The following is an 18017-nucleotide window of genomic DNA, read 5'->3' as shown; positions in this document are numbered from 1 at the left end:
ATTTCCTACTCCAGAGGGTCTTTCTGACCCAAGGATCAAATCCACATCTCCTGCGTCTCTTGCATTGGCAGGAGGATTCTTTACCACTGAGCCATCTCAGAAACAGCAACCTCCTATTTCTAACTCTCATCCCTCCACACTGCCTAGCTAATGCAACTTTAAAACAAGTAATTTATCTTCTCTGATTATACATTTTATTATCTTTAATACAAAGGGACTGTGTTAAGGATTTTTAATTTCTTATCTAGCTTAAAAATCATGTATTTGTTTAATGAAAGACTATTAACACTGTCAATGGCAGTTTTTATTTTAACCTTTAAATACAAAGGCTGTACAGCACAAAAAAAGATCATGTTGCCGTAACCTCCTAGAGAAATATTTTTGCAAAAATTTCCTTGCTCTTCTTGGAAGAAAAACATATCATGCCAGCAGGCTCTGTGATAAGATGCCAGTGATACAGGATAGAAAATAGTCGTTTTATTTGTTTGCTCTGAATGAGCACGGCTCTGAAAGCGCTAGTATCTTCCCCATGGAAAATGTGTTTGCCTCTAATATTATCTCTCGTGATTGTGATCGGGAGTCAGTGTCAAAGGCTTGTGAATGGATTTCAGAATGTGCAAGTGGCACCTCCCATCGTTAGCTGTCTACATTTTTTTATAACCACTTGCATACTTTTGGTCAACCACTGTAAAATAAACAGTCCTTCCCAAATGTTTTTGTTTTCTTTGACAGCACAGCAATAATTCACTTGGAATGCTGTAGAATAGAAGAGCACTTTAATGCTGTTCTAACATGGCTTTTTATGATTTCTATTCATCAAGTTGTTTTTAAGTTAAAAGATGCCAGACTGAAAAGAGCCTAAAAGAGCATAGTCCACTCTGGAGATGTACTAGGCTTATCCCTTCAAAACATACATATGTATAATATACGTGATAATCACACATGCGCACATGCATAAATTGATGAGTATACACATACTCAAAATGGATATGAAAAACAATACTCATCAAAAGCGTTGGCTGTTTTTCTTTCTGCACTTGTACTTTTGTTTCATGCTTGAGAAGTGTAACATTTCAGTGAAGGTATGGATTTGTGTTCATGAAAATTTAGGTGGAAATTAATATTTATTCCTGCCTAGAAAATATTTTAGGAAAAAATGTCCCTAACACACTCTTGGTTTATTTGATTAAATACTTTTGATCTCTTTTCTCCAGACACGCACATACTAAAGAAAGAGTTTAGAAGAAATAAATAGTTTGGCCAAGAGAGCTTTCTTTTCTTTTTTGAGGGGCTGGGGGATGATCATCTCAGACGTATGTAGCAGAATAAGGTATATATCTGTGTGTCAAAACGGAAGGATGGGAGTTAACTTGAGAACGGTGCACGTTTCTGTGTACCACCACATGCATTAGCTTTATATGGGACAACTTTGGACGTAACAAATTGGAGATTGGGCAGCGATCTATTTTCATCTTACCCATCTTCCTCTCTGAGAAACCCGTTCCTAGTCTGCACACCATGGCTTTTCAGCTGTGATCTATGACAAGCATGGGTAAGTCTTGTGTTAAGGTGAATTTCAGAGGCGGGGAGTTTATCAGCTGAGACATCTTACCTGCATTCCTTGCAAATGATTTGAGCCCTGGAAGCCAGGCCTAGCTTTGGGCTTCTCCAGCAGAGAGCAGTGAAACACTGTCAATAAACTTAATTCTGGAAGCCAGAGTAGCTTCTGAGCTAAGAGAAAAGGCAGAAGCAGAACTGGCAGGCTCATCAGCATTGTAAGGAATGGGAGGATCTGGGCTTGTAGATTTTCAAAGCTGGATGTGTGTTAGAGGTTTGATGCCGATGCGGACAGCATTGCATATATTTAGACATTTAAATATTAGTCAAAAAACAGCAGTTCAGAGCAAGACAGATGACCCACACACAAAGTGTATGCCTTCCAAAACTAGTCTCTCACTTTAATCATGCAATCACTGTATTATCATACATTTATTAGGTCACTTTCATTTGCATTCAGTATTATCACAATGTCAACTCTTCAGTCTTATTCTCCGACCACCTACCTTGGCAGTTCTTCCAGCATTCCTTGTTCGCAGCACAGTAACTGCTTGGCAAATCAAGTGCCAGAAGGAGTTTGTACACATGCCTTCTACAGGAAACGTGGTTGCAAGAGCCGTTTTAAGAAGCTGTGGCTCCAGTTCAACATGAGGTTCCTAGCGGGGATGTGTGAATGATGCTTCCAGGTGAAGGGATTTACGACAGGACACATGAACTTGTTAACAGTACAACACAAAAATGCTAAACTCCCTGGACACCAGCCCTTGGCTGGGGTGCGAATCGGTTCTTCTCCTTCCAATCAACAAAAGCTGATGACAGAGAATATTAGTGAATGGACTGTGTTTGTGCTAAGCTGCTCTCAAAGAAAACCTCTTGTTTTCACACAGGAAGTATGAGCACTAAGGATCCCATGAGGTGGTTTATATGATCTGACCTGTTACTTTTCTTGGATAAAAAGAAGTTTAAGCCATTCTGTTTTCTGAAGCAAAGTTATCAGAGAGATTATTCTGCAAAGATCTTTATAAAAAAATAAAAACAAAAGCAGCAGGCAGATCATGCATTTGTTCTGTGGAAACAGGAAGTAATATCCTCTGTATACATCAGTGGCTCTATGAGTTGCTATTCTGAAAAGTTCTACTCTCTTCAAGTGCTGGCCTCAGATGGCAGCCTGTGCGGGCTGCCAAAATACTAAGTGAGGCATGGGGCGCTACACATCAAAGGGGAGAGGTCAGCATGGCAGCATGCCCGAAGAGCACGCTCTACAAAGGATGAACTTCGAAGAGACCGGCTCACATCAAAAGTCACTGCGTGCTTTACATTCCCCAGTGCCCAGGGTCATTTTACCTTCCACTGGCAGCTCTTCTTAGCCAGTCTAGCTCCCATTTCTGAAAGGAAAACTCCCTCCTCTTCTTTACTCCTCCTGAAGCCCCTCTCCCGTCCCATCTCAGCAAAAAAGAGACACCTCACAACCAGAAAACGACTTCCGGGGTGCACCCAGAGCTGCACACCTCAGGGTGAGGCTTCCTGGGGCAGGAGAAGGTGGCGAGGCTGCTCTGCTTGGGAAAGTACAGCCTCGCTGCTCCACGTCAACGTTCCACCCCCTCGGCCTTTCCCAAGGTCTCAGTGAGAAAACTTTTTTTTTTTCATTTTCTTTTTTTTTGGGTTCTTATCGGTTCAAACAAGAACAATGAATTCCTCAAGCCCACAAGAATGTGACAAGGTGTCAACAAAGCCGACCAGGAAGGTGATGTATGGCCCGTGAGCTGCAGATCCCATAAATCACATCACAAACCAGAGCTACAAAGAACGAGCCTTGCAAGTGGAGTGCAAAGGGCCAGCTCCCTGCACCCTCCAACAGGCACCCCCACACTCCACCTCTCCCAGTGGCCTCGCTGGAGCACACCTGTCACCCCCACACCAACAAACTGGCCTACGCAAGAGTTAAGTTCTTTTCCTTCAGTGGCCAACATGGCTCGTACATGGGGAGCACTGTATAATGTAATGTGCTTCAGAGACATGGGTTGATATGGTTTTGTTGAGGGCTGTCTGGAAAGTTCGACGTGAGCCCCCAGCTTCAAAGGTTTATAAATGACAAAAGTATTTGTTCTTCAGTCGAAATTTGATTTAGAAAGTTTGGGCTTTGGTGGTGAAATGATTTTATGGTTTTCAAAAATCAAATGTCAGGAGTGGTTTTGCCTGCTTTGTAAATGATACAAAGAGAAATTGAGAATTACCCAGATAGAATCCTTTTCTGGGTTCCTAGGATGTGGCCTTCTTGAAAGAAAAACTAGATGTATAGTTGAATACAGGTCAAAATTAGGAGAGGAATGGGACTATTTGACATTGCCTTCTACAAAGTAACTTATTGGCAAATAAAGAATTATCAAATAAGATATTTTCCATCACTTTTTAAACATATCTGATTTATATTTGATACCATGATTTGGGAGTGAGTGTACTAATGGGCTTCCCTGGTGGCTCAGACTGTAAAGAATCTGCCTGTAATGCAGTGGGAGACCCGGGTTCAATCCCTGGGTTGGGAATATCCCCTGGAGGAGGGCATGGCGATCCACTCCACTATTCTTGCCTGGAGAATCCCCATGGAAAGAGGAGGCTGGTGGGCTACAGCCCATGGGTCGAAAAGAATTGGACACAGCTGAGCAACTAAGCACAGCACGGCACATCTCCTGAAAATATTGAAATACAATATTTGATGAATTTTGAGGAAATTAGAATTCATTCTATGAAAAACATTATACAGAACTGCTGTTTTATAGGGGGAAAAAAGTGTCTTTAATACATACTTACTTAATCAACAGACCAGCTCAGCTAAGGTGAATTATTTATAAACATGTATTAAAATGATCTCTAGTTGCTACATTCTTATATAGCAAGTAGTTTAGGGAAAAAAGAAAGACTTTCTAAAGAAACAGTGTTATTGAAAAACATGAAGCAACAATAAAAGAATAAATGGAGGCCAGGGGCAGCCTAGTTGAATCATAGTTCTATCGTTTCCATCTAACCATTTTTAAAAAATCAAAGCCTTTAAAAATAGCTGGAGTGGCGATGAGCTCTTTCTCTACTGACGAACCTTGCTCGTTTCTTAAGACAGTGAAGATAATTCAAATGAAAAGCAAATTTAAAAAAGGAAAGTCACTGCTATCACATTGGTAGTTCCACCTCATAGAGAATGGACTTATGACTGAAATAAGCCTTGGAATTAAAAAAAAAAAAAGTACAGTGATTTAAAGAAGGAATTCTCTGCAAGCCAGTGTGATGGTTGAAATAATAAACTGAGGTGTTATAAATGACATGGTCTTCGAGATTATGTCAATAGGTCAACTTGGAATAATACTATTTACTCATTTAAGAACATACAGCTACTCAATTACATAAGGTCCATCTGATATTACTGTCAATTAGATAACCAAAGAAAGCATGGGCTGAGCCACTGTCAACGTGTCTTCCAAGATGAGAATGGAGAAGTGAAAATTCAGTTTGGAGCTACTTTGGAATAATTACCTGCTGCATGAACCCTATTAAGATATAACTGTTCCTTTTTATTTTTACACATGTATAGTTTTGAAAAGTGAAATTCACTATGGCAATAGCATCAAGCTCCAAGATGGTACTTCTACAAGACTATTACTGCGGAAAATCTTCTTTCTGGTTGAGTAAAGAGGGAAGAGAAGACAGGAGTACATGCAGACCTGTGAGATTCCAATTTGCTTGCACTGGAGAAACTTGCAGAAAGAGCTACACCTGCTTCAAAACATGGCTATTTCCATAAGATGGAGTTCCAAACTGGAAAAGGCGAAGAAGAGGGCCTTGGGGATGACCATTTGAAATCCCTAACAGTTAAGCATACTTGTGAAAATATTAGGGGCTTCCCAGGTGGCATCAGTAGTAATGAACCTGCCTGCCAATGCAGGAGATGTAAGAGACTGGGGTTCAATCCCTGGGTCGAGAAGATCCCCTGTTGGAGGAAATGGCAATCCACTCCACAGTTCTTGCCTGGAGAATCCCATGGACAGAGGAGCCTGGTGGTCTATAGACTATGGGGTTGCAAAGAGTCGGAAATGACTGAGGGGACTTAGCATGCATGCACATGAAAATATTAACCTTTCTATATAGATACAGAAAAATAGATGAATTAGAACATGATCATCCATTCTTTTTTTTTTTTTAAGATACTTTGTTAAGCCATAAGGAGGTTCCATGGGTAAATCTGGGCTGCCTGGTAGGTATCACAAATTGGCAAAGATCGAGTGTACACAGGTTACCTGTATTCCACTGCAATGAAGCTGGTGAGGCACCTGGAATCACCCTAAACCTCCTTCTGAAAAAGACTAAAACAACTTCTAGAAGGAACCACATGTTTAGTTGGTTTCCTTCCTATTGGAAACCTACAATTTGTTGTCTGAAACAATTTGCTCCCATTGAAAAGACAACAGTTAAAATTTCCTGAATATTTGCCTCATGTCATTAAAGACTTTACACTTTCACCCAACGTGTTTCAGCAAGACTGACAAAGCCTTCAGTGAAGCAGCAGACTTTACAGAGCTTTAAATGATATACATTTTTATATATTTGTTACTTTTATGCTTTATGTATACACTTATTATTCACATTATATTTTATTAATTTGATTTCCAACTTGTAAAACAAAACTAAGCTTTATCTGAGATCTATGAAAAGCATTAAGGATAAATTCTTACTCTTACGAACAACTAACTAGTGTCAAAAATAGAGCAAGACCCGACTCCAGGTAAATGCAAAATGTGAAGGAAGGACAATTGAAAAATTATTACAAATTTGGTCTGTCCCATTGTCACTTCATTCACTAAGCAAATACTTATTAAACACCCACTGTGTGCACAGAGCTATAGTAAGGTGTTATTGGTGTTTAGTCACTAAGTCATGTGTGGCCCTGTCGAGACCCCATGGACTATAGCTTGTTAGGCTCCTCTGTCCATGGAATTTCCCCAGGCAAGAATACTGGAGTGGGTTGCCATTTCCTCTTCCAGGATACAAAATGGAATCTCATTTATTATTTGCCATTAATTGGCTTACTTTAAACAGCCTTATTACTTATCTTTTTATGTATATGATTTTTGAGTTCTATAAAGCAGGGACGATATGTTTAACCCCACAGGTTAACCCCATGAAGTCCCTTGTGTTTTTTTTTGTTCCTGTTTTTGGCTGCCCTGCTTGGCATGTGGGATCTTAGTCCCCTGACCAGGGATTGAACCCATCCCCCCTACACTGAGAGCTCGGAATCTTAACCACTGGACCACTAGGGAAGCCCCTAAAGTCCCCTGTGTTTATTATGGGGCTTACAATGATAATTTCCTGAGGATGACTATAATAAATTATAACTTATGTGAAGTTGCTCAGTCGTGTCCGACTCTTTGCGACCCCATGGACTGTAGCCCACCAGGCTCTTCCGTCCATGGGATTTTTCCAGGCAAGAATACTGGAGTGGGTTGCCATTTCCTTCTCCAGGAGATCTTCCCCACCCAGGGATAGAACCTGGGTCTCCTGCACTGTAGACAGATGCTTTACCGTCAACTTAGTAATGTTATAAAGCTGACATTTAAATATATATGTACATATACATATATTTAATATTACACATATTCACATACTTTATATGACTAATTAGACACTAAGCTTTCTACCAAGCTCTCTCTGTATCAGTATGAGAAATTAAACTTTAATGTATGTGACTCACTAATAATTACATTAGAAGTCTCTCCTCTTCTCTTTCACTCTGGTCTATTAAAATAAATACCAATCTTCCCACACCTGACTTCTAGAGTGACTATATATAGCCACATACACTCAGCCTAGATTCAACACAAATTAAATATTAAGAGAAGGAAATAAACCTTTTCTGCTGATAACTGGCCTACTTGGATTTCCTAGCACCATTCATTTCTAACATGCCTGGCAACATAACTGCACCCAGAGGACATGGTGTAGATACTGACATGCAGGTTGGACACATTCGTTTCTTGGATGCTTTTCCTGAGATAGACTGTGTGCTAAGAACTGAAAATACAGTGAGGGAGGAGACAGAGTCCTCTGTGTGAAAAAGGGTAAACAAACAATTATAGTACACTGTGAGCTGTGTTCTCCTCAGGGAGTGTGCAAAACTCCAATGATGGCAAAGAGGAGGGGGTGGTCATTTCGGGAGACGGAGAACCATATTTGAACTGGGGTTTGGGAGGTGTGCGAGATTTCTCCAGATGGAGACGAAGGTCAAGAATACAACAATCAGAGCGGAGGCGCGAAATAACCAATAGAGGTTTCAGAAAGACTAGGCTTTCCGTACTAATGGAGCGAAGATAACAACCAGAAGATGATGAGGCAAGATGAGAAACTAAGCCTAATGCCAGAAGCAACATAAGAAATGTAAACTTCTGCCCTTGGGTGAATGGAAGCCATTGGAGGCATTTGGTCTTGGAAACAGCGCTTGCAGGAGTATTGAGGGTGGTTGGAGACAGAGGACTAGAGTCAGCGGGGGAAACTAGCAGGAGACCAGTGCAAAGAGTTCAAGGGAGGGATGATGAGGGCCTGAACAAAGGAAGCAGCAGTGAGAACGGAGGAAAAGAAAACTCAAAACATATGGTACAGTAAATAAATGACAGGACTCTGTGCGTGTTGAAAATGCAGAAAGAAAGGAGTTCAGGGTGATCGGATGAGTGACAGCACACTCATGATAGCTATGGGTACAGTCCCCGAAATGGAGCTAACAGCCGAAACACAGATGTCAGGAGTCTACTCAGAACGGACACATCTAGTGAAACACAGTGGGTTCCACTTGTCTCCCTGGAGACAAGAAATGTGGGAAGGGCAGGTGAAAAGAGAAGCACCTAGCAGCTCCGAGGAGCTTTCGGGAAAAAAGAGAGCAAATGTCAGGACTAGATTTTGTTCTGGGAACCAAGGAGAGAGAGCGTGAAAGAGGGTAGAATGGTCAAAGTCCAGATCCTTCAAAAAAGACATCAGGATGAGGACTGAGACGCATCCCTAGGATTTGGCAGCCAGCAAGTTCCTGATGAAGTCGAGTGCTTTCCGTGGGATGAAGGGGATGGAAGCCAGATCACATTTGCCTCAGGGGTGAATGACAGACCTGACGAGGTGGGAATATTTTTCACTTTGGGTCCTGTTGCCTCCTTGATATTTCAGAATGGCTGCAGCTTTAGGCCCTAAAAGCTCCGAAAGTGATGATGCTGAGAAGTGCAAACAAAACCACAGTGCACAGATGGCATTAACACACCAAACAGGAAGGTGAAATATACTGATCATTATCCAAGGTTATTCCACTATCCCTGAGCCTTTTTGAGGAAAACTCCCCGGGTAAGACACTGGCAGAGGCCTCTGGAAGAGGTTTTCAAGAGATCCTAAAGGGCTTCCCCAGTGGTTCAGTGGTAAAGAATTTGCCTGCCCACGCAGGAGACATGAGTTTGATCCCTGATCTGGGAAGATCCCACATGCTGCGGAGAAACTAAGCCCGTGTGTCACAACTATTGAGCCTGTGCTCAAGAGCCCGCAAGCCGCAACTACTTCAGTGCTCTAACTACTGAAGCCTGTGTGCCCTAGAGCCTGTGCTCTACAACCAAAGAGGCCACCGCAATGAGAAGCCAGCACACCGTTACTAGAGAGTAGCCCCCGCTTGCTGCAACTAGAGAAAAGCTCGTGCAGCAACAAAGACCCAGTAGAGCCAAAAAATAAAAATTAAAAACAAAGAGATCCTAAGCTCATTTGACATTGTTCTGTGGAACTGACAGCCTGAGTGTGAACTAAAAATGGGATATGATTAGAAAAGGAATGCGGCTCTCTAACCTAAAGAGAAAACCATACTTGCAGGATCCCCATAGAAAAGGGATATACTAATGGATAAAACATATTCTATCTCATTATTCTTTAGCTTTGCAAATCTAGATATATATAGAACATTCAAGATTCTCAAGAGAAGGAGGGGGAAAAAAACCTGAAGGCAAAGCTACAAGTTTCTTGCTTCTAATGAACTGAAACTCATTTTCCATTTGCACAGAAAAGGAAGAAAGCCATATAAATGGATTAAGAAGGCCAGAAAGACACAGTCCAGCCAGGGTGAGCAAACTTTTTCTTGAAGGGCCAGAGAATAAATATTTTAGACTGTGTAGGCCAGGTGGTCTCTGCGACAATTGTTGAACTCTGCCACCGTAGTGAGAAAATAGTCAGAGACAGGACACAGGATGTGAGCAAGAGTAACTGTATCCCAGTAAAACTTGGTTTCTGCATAATGAAACTTGGTTTCTGTATCTTACTTGATTTTCACGTCTCAACATATTACTATTATTCCTTTTTTCAATTATTTAAAAATATATAAACCATTCTTTAAAAAAAGTTAATTTGACTGCACTGGGTCTTAGGGCTTTCCAGGTGGCACTTGTGGCATAGAATCTGCCTGTCAGTGCAGGAGACGCAAGAGACATGGGTTCGATCTCTGGGTTGGGAAGCTCCCCTGGAGATGGAAATGACAACCTGCTCCAGTATTATTGCCTGGGAAATGCCATGGATAGAGAAGACTGGTGGGCTATACTCCATGGGATTGCAAAGAATCGGACACAACTGAGAGACTGAGAAAATGGATCTTAGTTGCTGTGTGTGGGGTCTAGTTTCCAGACTAGGGATCGAACCTGGGCCCCCTGCACTGGGAGCTTGGAGTCTTAGCAACTGGACCACCAGGGGAGTCTTAAACCAGTCTTAGACTGCAGGACATGCAAAAACAGGCAATCGGCTGGATCTGGACCATGATTCACTGTTGACTTCTGTGCTAGAAAACCCTCATCCAGGTCAATCTCTTCCATCAGCCTAGATTTAGTGATTTCAAATTTATGTGTGTGGAACCCACTGATATGTAGATACCACGGAATTTCTCTATTTGACAATTTACAGAAACCTGGTTTTCAGAAGGCCCAAAGGCTTTCTCACTGTGGCCCTGGGTTAAGCATTCACCTTGATGCTGAGTGCAAATTACAGTGAAGCTAGGGGCTCTCCATTCAATTCTTCATCCATCCACCAAGTATTCACGAAGTAATAATGGTTTCTGCAGAGCTTGGGAGATATTAAAGAAAGCAAAAACCGCAGTCCAAATCCTCCAAAGTCTACATCTATTGGTGACAATAGACTCATGTATCAAAACAGTGATACAATAAATTCTATCAAGTTTACAAGAAGTAAAGGGAGAGGACTCATTGCTAATACTTAGACCAGATGGCTAGAAGGAGGAAAATTCTTTCAAGATAGTCAAAGCATGTGATTACCAGCTCCTGGCATTAGAAAACTATACAAATCATCTTATAAAATGCTGTGTGTGTGCTTAGTCGTTCAGTCGTGTCCGACTCTTTGCGACCTCAGGGACTCTAGCCTGCCAGGCTCCTCTGTCCATGGGGATTCTCCAGGCAAGAATACTGGAGTGGGTTGCTATGCCCTCCTCCAAGGGATCTTCCCAACTCGGGGATCAAACCCAGGTCTCCTGCATTGCAGGTGGATTCTTTACCATCTGATCCACCAGGGAAGCCCTCATAAAATGTTAATTACCTGTATTTTAAATACCTCTTTTTTAAAATGATGTTTTAAAGGAAATGACTGTAGCAAATAATTCTAATGCATTGGTCATGAGACAATCTATGGTTATTGATATAGGCTTCTGACTGACTTTTTTTCTGAATCAAATCAGATGTATCATTCTCTTATGACAAAGTCTTTAATAGCTTCCCATTTCCTATGATGCCTAATCTCTGGGCATGCAGGGCATGGTCTTCATGACCTATATTATCACTTCCTTCCCACACTATGGGCCTAATTTATACTATCCCATACAAACTATCTGTTCTCACTTGAACACGCCCTACACTTCCCTGCCCTCATTGATTTGTTCCTTCTTTTCACATAGCATGGAAGGCTTTCTCCAGGAACTTCATCTTCCAGCCATCCTATTAAAATCCCAGATACTCTTTAGGGCTCAGCTTGAAGTGCCATTTATCTTCTTGATAAAACTTTCCTTATTTTACCTAGTTGGAATACAGGCCTAATTGATCTTTGTTTACGATTTACATCTTGGCAAAAATATTTATAAAATATCTACTTTATAAGACTCTTAGAAAGATATAATTGTAAAGCAAGATAATGTTTGTAACGCACCTAGCATAGTTCCTGGCTCATAACTGGAGTTCCAAATAGAAGTTTCAAGTGTATGCATATCTACCCTTAGATTTTAAGTTCTTAATGCTAAGAACCATATTTTATTTACTTATGAACCTATTAAGTGCTCAATAAATGTTTATTAAATCTAACTGGAATATTGAGCACCACATTTTTGCAAAGCATAACCAATACTTTTAATCTGAAAGCCAAGTACAAGAAAGACTGAAAATTATAAGATTTTCAGATTTTTCTAATTGGATTGGCCACATAGTATTGAAAAATCATGGGTTTGTGAGTATGATAGATCTGGACTCTAGACTTATTTTGTTACTCCCTAACTTTTGCCAACATCCATTGGATCACAGATAAAGCAAGAGAATTCCAGAAAACTATCTACTTCTGCTTTATTGACTACACCAAAGCCTTTGACTGTGTGGATCACAACAAACTGTGGGAAATTCTTAAAGAGATGGGAATACCAGACCACCTTACCTGCCTTCTGAGAAACCTATTTGCAGGTCAAGAAGCAACACTTAGAATAGGACATGGAACAACGGACTGGTTCCAAATCTGGAAAGGAGTACGTCAAGGCTATATATTGTCACCCTGCTTGTGTAATTTATATGCAGAGTGTAGTGTTAGTCAGTGTTGTCCAACTCTTTGCGACCCCATGGATTGTAGCCCACCAGGCTCCTCTGTCCATGGAATTCTCCAGGCAAGGATACTGAAGTGGGTTGCCATTTCCTTCTCCATTATATGCAGAGTACATCATGCAAAATGTCAGGTTGGATGAAGCACAAGGTGAAATCAAGATTGCTGGGAGAAATATCAATAACCTCAGATATGCAGATGACACCACCCTTGTGGCAGAAAGTGAAGAGGAACTAAAGAGCCTCTTGATGAACCTAAAAGAGGAGAGTGAAAAAGCTGGCTTAAAAACTCAACATTCAAAAAACCAAGATCATGGCCTCCGGTACCATCACTTCATGGCAAATAGATGGGGAAACGATAGAAACAGTGACAGACTTTATTTTCCTGGGCTCCAAAATCACTGCAGATGGTGACTGCAGCCATGAAATTCAAAGATGCTTGCTCCTTAGAAGAAAAGCTATGACCAACCTAAAAAGTAAAGTAAAGTAAATAAAGTGAAGTCACTCAGTTGTGTCCAACTCTTTGTAACCCCATGGACTGTAGCCTACTAGGCTTCTCTGTCCATGGGATTTTCCAGGCAAGAGTACTGGAGTGGGTTGCCATTTCCTTCTCCAACCAGTATATCAAAAAGCAAACACATTACTTTGCCGACAAAGGTCTGTCTAGTTAAAGCTATGGTTTTTCTAGTAGTCATGTATGGCTACTAGATGTGAGAGTTGGACCTTAAAGAAAGCTGAGAGCCGAAGAATAGATGCTTTTGAACTGTAATGTTGGAGAAGACTCTTGAGTGTCCCTTGGACTGCCAGGAGATCCAATCAGTCCATCCTAAAGGAGATCAGTCCTGGGTGTTCATTGGAAGGACTGATGCTGAAGCTGAAACTCCAATACTTCAGCCACCTGATGTGAAGAGCTGACTTCTTAGAAAAGACCCTGATGCTGGGAAAGATTGAAGGCAGGGGAAGAAGGGGACGACAGAGGATGAGATGGTTGGATGGCATCACTGACTCAATGGACATGAGTTTGAGCAAGCTCCGGGAATTGGTGATGGACAGGGAAGCCTGGTGTGCTGCAGTCCATGGGTTGCAAAGAGTTGGACACGACTGAGAGACAGAATTGAACTGTGTATTTGTGCAAATTACTTTAATTTTCCGAAACTCAGTTTCATTTATAAAATTATGTCAATAAGGTACCCTTTGAAGGTTTATTCTGAGGCTTCTAGAATATAACCCGATATTTGGGAGTCATTTAATAAGTATTGATTATGAATATTAAGTGGGACTATGTTTAGATGCCCCATTTACATTACTTACATTGAAAAAAGATGCTCAAATAGTATATACCAGAATGAAATGTGCACTGTATTTCTTGACCATTCTTGTTTTTAAATTGAAGTATAGTTGATTCATGAAGTTGTTAGTTTCTGGTGTACAGCAGAATTATATATATATAATATATGATATATATGCATATATAAAATAATAAATGTATTTCATATATATTCATATATATGAAAATTCATTTCCATGTTCTTTTCCATTATGGTGTATTACAGGATATTGAATACAGTTCCCTGTGCTATACAGTAGGGCCTTGTTGTTTATCTGTTTTATATATAGTAGCTTGTATCTGCTAATCCCAAACACCTAATTTATCCCACTCTGACCCCTTTCCCCTTTGGTAACCATAAGTATGTTGTTATGTCTATGAGTCTGTTCCTATTTTGTAAACAAGTTCATTTGTATCATATTTTAGATTCCGCATATAAGTAATATCATATGGTATTTGTCTTTCCTTCTCTGACTTACTTCACTTCATATGATATTTTCTAGTGAAAGTTGCTCAATTGTATCCGACTCCTCGTGACCCCCATGGACTTGTAGACTTCCAGGCTCCTTTGTCCATGTTATTATCCAGGCAAGAATACTGGCACGGATAGCCTTTCCCTTCTCCAGGGAATCTTCCCAACCCAGGGATCAAACCCAGGTCTACCACATTGTAGGCAGATTCTTTACCGTCTGAGCCACCAGGGAAGCCCATGATAATCTCTAGGTCCATCCATATTGCTACAAATGGCATCATTTCATTTTTTTTCATGGCTGAATGGCTAACATCCCATTGTATATACACACCACATCTTCTTTATCCATTTGTCTATAAATGAACATTTAGGTTGCTTCCATGTCTTGGTTATTGTAAGTAGTGCTGCTATGAACATTGGGGGCGTGTGTATCCTTTCGAAATAAAAGAGTTTGATCATTCTTTCTTAAATACAGAAATGGAACAGGAATCTCTAGCCCATTTATAGGGAGGAGTGGTACAATGGAGGGTAGTTTACTATGATTGCTGAGGACTTACCCCATTGACAGAAGGTAACTTCAACTTCTCCCCAATTATGTCAGCAGATAACAAGAGAGGAGTGTGGTCTACAATGTCAGGTTAGACTTGAGGATTAATCAACCTATCAGTTCAGTTCAGTTCAGTCACTCAGTCATGTCCAACTCTTTGCGACCCCATGAGCTGCAGCACCCCAGGCCTCCCTGTCTATCACCAACTCCCAGAGTCCACCCAAACCCATGTCCACTGAGTCGGTGATGCCATCCAACCATCTCATCCTCTGTCATCCCCTTCTCCTCCTGCCCTCAATCTTTCCCAGCATCAGGGTCTTTTCAAATGAGTCAGCTCTTCGCATCAGGTGGCCAAGGTATTGGAGGTTCAGCTTCAACATCAGTCCTTCCAATGAACACCCAGGACTGATCTCCTTTAGGATGGACTGGTTGGATCTCCTTGCAGTTCAAGGGACTCTCAAGAGTCTTCTCCAACACCACAGTTCCAAAGCATCAATTCTTCTGCATTCAGCTTTCTTTATAGTCCAACTCTCACATCCATACATGACCACTGGAAAAACCACAGCCTTGACTAGATGGGCCTTTGTTGGCAAAGTAATCAGATGAAACTTCAAAAGCTATGATAACTACCATCTGTTGGGTAGGGTCCCTGAAATACAACCATTATGTTTTATTTTCTAGTCACTGCTGTCATCTTTCTCAGTTGCTCTGTGGTCTACCATGTTCCTCCTCTGGCCTTGCTCTGATTTATGTATAGATACATGATGACGATAGCAGCAGTGCCCTACTTCAATTGATAAACATGTGTATATAGCCAAGCTAACCTGGCCTAGGGAACTCTACACAAAAATGAATCCAAGTCTACTTGGTAGTGAGTGGAGTTCAGCAGGAGTGTTAGGAAACAGTAAACAGTTTTCTAGACTCATTTTAGTGAGCCATTTCATCAGCTGAGTGTTTTGCAAAGGTTTCTGCCTCTTTGATTAAGGAAGTGTAGCAGCTTACTGGGCTTCCCTGGTGGTTCAGTGGTAAAGAATCCACCTGCCAGTGCAGGAGATGAGGGTTCGATCCCTGGGTCGGGAAAATCCCCTGGAGAAGGAAATGGCAACCCACTCAGGTACTCTTGCCTGGGAAATCCCATGGACAGAGGAACCTGGTGGACTACAGTCCACAGGGTCACAAAAGTCGGATATGACTTAGCAACTAAACAACAACAACAATAAAGCAGCTTACTAATGTCAATCTCTTAAAATATATGGAACAGGAAATCAATGGTAATCTATTAGACTAACTTGTACACAATGTGTTGGTGGTTTGGGACAGGACTGGCACTTAAAATACAATAGTATCTGTAATTTGAGTTTTGGCACAAATTCTTGAGTTAATTTTTAATTTCCAAATGCCACGATTCCATTAGTTTATCAAGAATAACCAAAAAAGGGGGACTTCCCTGGCGGTCCAGTGGCTAAGACTCTGTGCTTCCAATGCAGGAGTGGGGAACTAAGAGCCCACATGGCTTATGGTGCGGTCAAATTAAAAAAAAAGAATAACCAATAAAATTTTTAAAAAAGAATAACCAATAAAACCCACGAATCACCTAGCTGATAGCATTAAAACTAATATAGATTAATTAAAACTAATCTATGGGAATGATGCTAACATTCCCATAGATTGTAATGAGGATTCAGGTAAAAGAGCTAGGTGAGAACATGCAAGACCAGTACAACCTGGGGTTTTTTCCTGATGAGTATCAGCATTCTATAAACTATCATTTAAGATGTACTGAATTAGATAAGAACCATGGAGAAAATAGTTAAAAAAAAAATTCTTGCCTCGATTTTTCTCCATATTCAAGGTAAAGGGGGCTTTGGGCCCAATGGATGCAACATTGCCTCCATCCTCCCTTTCCTGTTTCACATTCTGACACAGCCAAGCCTGGAACAATCTGACACCTCCCTGATGCTAGTGGACTGCTTCCAGGATGATAATTTAGTTTTCATTCTTCATGTGCTCTGTAAAACCACCTACTGCTAGAAAGGCTCTTTGACGTGTTCTTCACTCTAAGAACAAATGAAAATGGCATTTTGAAAAAACAAAAAAAAAAAAACAAAAAAAAAAACGAAGCCAGAACAAAGAAGTCAGAAACATGATACTGCGAGGTCAGGCACTTATCTGCGCTGCAAGTGCCTCAAAGAACTTAGCAATTTAACCACTAGTTTCCTCCTGAGACTTGACTGTCACAAGAGATCCTTACATTTCCAATGGCATTCAACAGAATTCTCTCCCCTTTCAGTGAGGCCAGCGGCAGAAGGTTACTGGATATTTGTTCTTTCTCAGACTCAGAGATTCCTTTGTGAGCAATGTTGGACGGAGAAGGAGCTCGAAAGCGAGTGGACATAGGAAGACAAAAGGGACAGGACCACAGTGCCCGTGACACTTGTTTCCACTTTGAGCTGTGGCCCGTGGCAGAGTAGAAGGCCAGTCTCTCATGGACTTAGCAACATGGTGCCCAAGTCCCTCATTCCAGCTCTTGGTAAACACTGCTATGGAGTAACAAGGGACCTCAGGGAACATATAAGAAAGAGATACTGCATTCTCAACCTCCAGGTGGTTCCAGTCTTCTTCAGGTGACAAGTTTTATGTATGTTAACTCCAGTCTTGTCCTCACTTCCTCCAAAACTCCGCCCAAAATTCTCCTGCAGGCAGCCTTACTGACCAATTGCTCATGCCTCAACTCTGTGTTCCCTACAAGACTCATATCCTCCCCTTTTACACAACTGAAACTTGGCAGAAGTGTTCTTTGGTTAATTCCTGTGTGCTCAGGCCAACTGATTTGTCAGTATCACGAGGATAGGGTTTTGGTCTTCTCTTTCCTTTGTGTCTACTCACAGTAATTAGCTCTGTAGCTTAAGCATAATAAACACTCACTGGCCAGCCAATTCCAACTCCTCCTGCTCAGACACCATTCCAAGTATTCTGAGTCCTGGCTCTCCCCAGAAGAATAAGTGTCTAGAGGTTCCTCTTCCTGAGAAGATCTCAAGGTTTTCATGCTACCTTTGTTTCCCAAAGCATAGATGTTCTCAACAGAGCAATATGTTCTCAACCTACAAAATATACAACCAACGATGAAGTCTATAACATCACAGAAGATTTCAGAGGAGATCTCAGAGGAAGAAGTTGGAAAAGAATTCAGTGCCTTGGGGGCTAGACCTCTGTTTATCATCAAAACAGGACAAGTCACTTCTTCACAGTTCATGCCATCCACTACCT

General features: G+C 41.2%; 1 protein-coding gene across 1 annotated transcript in view; it reads right to left on the bottom strand.

Moving 5' to 3' along the window:
- Window positions 1–18017, bottom strand: part of HMGA2 (high mobility group AT-hook 2) — a 144424-nt gene that overhangs the window by 82155 nt on the left and 44252 nt on the right. The window lies entirely within an intron of this gene.

Source organism: Bubalus kerabau, chromosome 1 (assembly GCF_029407905.1).
Source record: "Bubalus kerabau isolate K-KA32 ecotype Philippines breed swamp buffalo chromosome 1, PCC_UOA_SB_1v2, whole genome shotgun sequence".
NCBI classification, from domain to species: domain Eukaryota; kingdom Metazoa; phylum Chordata; class Mammalia; order Artiodactyla; family Bovidae; genus Bubalus; species Bubalus kerabau.
This window is presented reverse-complemented; position numbering and strand designations above follow the sequence as displayed.